Below are 3556 nucleotides of genomic sequence, written 5' to 3'. Positions count from 1 at the left end.
TTGACTGCGTTAAATCCTTTGTTCAGACAAACACTTTTTGTGACTTTAGCGCTAAGTATGGACTTGACTCTGAGATAGTAGCTTCATTGTGTGAATCCTTTGCTGCCCATATTGATCTCCCCAAAGAGAAGTGGTTTAAATATCATCCTCCTTTAGAAGTCAATGTACTTAAACCCACTCCAGTTGAAGAGAAAGTCATTGCCTATAATGATCGTGTGGTTCCCAATGCTTACATTGAGAAACCACCTTTCCCTGTTAGGATAAAGGATCATTCTAAAGCTTCAACTATGATACGTGTTGGAAATATGCCCTAGAGGCAATAATAAATTAGTTATTTTTATATTTCTTTGTTCATGATAATCGTTTATTATCCATGCTATAATTGTATTGATTGGAAACACAGTGCATGTGTGGATACATAGACAAAACACTATCCCTAGTAAGCCTCTAGTTGACTAGCTCGTTGATCAAAGATGGTTAAGGTTTCCTGGTCATAGGCAAGTGTTGTTACTTGATAACGGGATCGCATCATTAGGACAATCATGTGATGGACTAGACCCAAACTAATAGACGTAGCATGTTGGTCGTGTCATTTTGTTGCTACTGTTTTCTGCGTGTCAAGTATTTGTTCCTATGACCATGAGATCATATAACTCACTGACACCGGAGGAGTGCTTTGTGTGTATCAAACGTCGCAACGTAACTGGGTGACTATAAAGATGCTCTACAGGTATCTCCGAAGGTGTTCGTTGAGTTAGTATGGATCGAGACTGGGATTTGTCACTCCGTGTGACAGAGAGGTATCTCGGGGCCCACTCGGTAATACAACATCACACACAAGCCTTGCAAGCAATGTGACTTAGTGTAAATTGCGGGATCTTGTATTACCGAACGAGTAAAGAGACTTGCCGATAAACGAGATTGAAATAGGTATGCGGATACTGACGATCGAATCTCAGGCAAGTAACATACCGAAGGAAAGGGAATGACATACGGGATTATATGAATCCTTGGCACCGAGGTTCAAACGACAAGATCTTCGTAGAATATGTAGGATCCAATATGCGCATCCAGGTCCCGCTATTGGATATTGACCGAGGAGTCTCTCGGGTCATGTCTACATAATTTTCGAACCCGCAGGGTCTGCACACTTAAGGTTCGACGTTGTTTTATGCGTATTTGAGTTATATGGTTGGTTACCGAATGTTGTTCGGAGTCTCGGATGAGATCCAGGACGTCACGAGGAGCTCTGGAATGGTCCGGAGGTAAATATTGATATATAGGAAGTCTTGTTTTGGTCACCGGAAAAGTTTCGGGCTCATCGGTAGTGTACCGGGAGTGTCGGGAGGGGTTCCGGGGACCATCGGGAGGGGTGTCACGCCCCAAGGGGTCTCATGGGCAATGGGAAGAGATAAACCAGCCCCTAGTGGGCTGGAATAAGTTCCCACTAAGGCCCATAAGGTTTGAGAAGGAAAAAACACAAGGTGGAAAGAGTTTCCAAGTGGGAAGGTGGAATCCTACTCCAAGTAGGATTGGAGTAGGACTCCTCCACCTCCAATTTCGGCCAAACCTTGAGGGTTTGAGGCTGCCTCTTCCCTCCCCCTCCCTCCTATATATATTGAGGTATTAGGGCTGATTTGGGACAACTTTTGCCACGACAGCCCGACCACATGCCTCCACGGTTTTTCCTCTAGATCGCGTTTCTGCGGAGCTCGGGCGGAGCCCTGCTGAGATTAGATCACCACCAACCTCCGGAGCGCCGTCACGCTGCCGGAGAACTCATCTACCTCTCCGCCTCTCTTGCTGGATCAAGAAGGCCGAGATCAAGAGGTGTCGTCCGTTCGGCACTAGACCGTGGGAAGGATCGCGGGACGGTTCGCGGGGCGGATCGAGGGACGTGAGGATGTTCCACTACATCAACCGCGTTCACTAACGCTTCTGCTGTGCGATCTACAAGGATACGTAGATCGGAAATCCCCTCTCGTAGATGGACATCACCATGATAGGTCTTCGTGCGCGTAGGAATTTTTTTGTTTCCCCTGCGACGTTCCCCAACAGTGGCATCATGAGCTAGGTTCATGCGTAGATGTCTTCTCGAGTAGAACACAAAAGTTTTTGTGGGTGGTGATGTGCGTTTTGCTACCCTCCTTAGTCTTTTCTTGATTCCGCGGTATTGTTGGATTGAAGCGGCTTGGACTGACATTACTCGTACGCTTACGAGAGACTGGTTTCATCGCTACGAGTAACTCCCTTGCTCAAAGATGACTGGCAAGTGTCAGTTTCTCCAACTTTAGTTGAATCGGATTTGACCGAGGAGGTCCTTGGATGAGGTTAAATAGCAATTCATATATCTCCGTTGTGGTGTTTGCGTAAGTAAGATGCGATCCTACTAGATACCCATGGTCACCACGTAAAACATGCAACAACAATTAGAGGACGTCTAACTTGTTTTTGCAGGGTATGCTTGTGATGTGATATGGCCAACGATGTGATGTGATATATTGGATGTATGAGATGATCATGTTGTAATAGTTAATATCGACTTGCACGTCGATGATACGGCAACCGGCACGAGCCATAGGGTTGTCTTTAAACTAACGTTTGTGCTTGTAGATGCGTTTACTATATTGCTAGGGCGTAGCTTTAGTAGTAATAGCATGAGTAGCATGACAACCCCGATGGCGACACGTTGATGGAGATCGTGATGATGGAGATCATGGTGTGACGCCGGTGACAAGAAGATCGTGCTGGTGCTTTGGTGGTGGAGATCAAGAAGCGCATGATGATGGCCATATCATGTCACTTATGAATTGCATGTGATGTTAATCCTTTATGCACCTTATCTTGCTTAAAACGATGGTAGCATTATGAGGTGATCTCTCACTAAAATTTCAAGACGAAATTGTGTTCTCCCCGACTGTGCACCGTTGCGACAGTTCTTCGTTTCGAGACACCACGTGATGATCGAGTGTGATAGACTCAACGTTCACATACAACGGGTGCAAAACAGTTGCACACGCGGAACAATCGGGTTAAACTTGATGAGCCTAGCATGTGCAGACATGGCCTCGGAACACATGAGACCGAAAGGTCGAGCATGAATCGTATAGTTGATATGATTAGCATAGAGATGCTTACCACTGAAACTATTCTCGACTCACGTGATGATCGGACTTGAGATAGTGGATTTGGATCATGTACCACTCAAATGACTAGAGAGATGTACTTTTTGAGTGGGAGTTCTTAAGTAATATGATTAATTGAACTAATTGTCATGAACATTGTCTAATGGTCTTTGCGAATTACGATGTAGCTTGCGCTATAGCTCTACTGTTTTTAATATGTTCCTAGAGAAAATTTAGTTGAAAGTTGATAGTAGCAAACTTTGCGGACCGAGTCTGTAAAACTAAGGATTGTCCTCATTGCTGCGTAGAAGGCTTATGTACTTAATGCACCACTCAGTGTGCTGCACCTCGAGCGTCGTCTGTGGATGTTGTGAACATCCGACATACACGTTTCTGATGACTACGCGACATTTCGGTGCAAAATACTTAAT

The sequence above is a fragment of the Hordeum vulgare genome, chromosome 3H (assembly GCF_904849725.1).
Source record: "Hordeum vulgare subsp. vulgare chromosome 3H, MorexV3_pseudomolecules_assembly, whole genome shotgun sequence".
Lineage (NCBI taxonomy): Eukaryota > Viridiplantae > Streptophyta > Magnoliopsida > Poales > Poaceae > Hordeum > Hordeum vulgare.
This window is presented reverse-complemented; position numbering follows the sequence as displayed.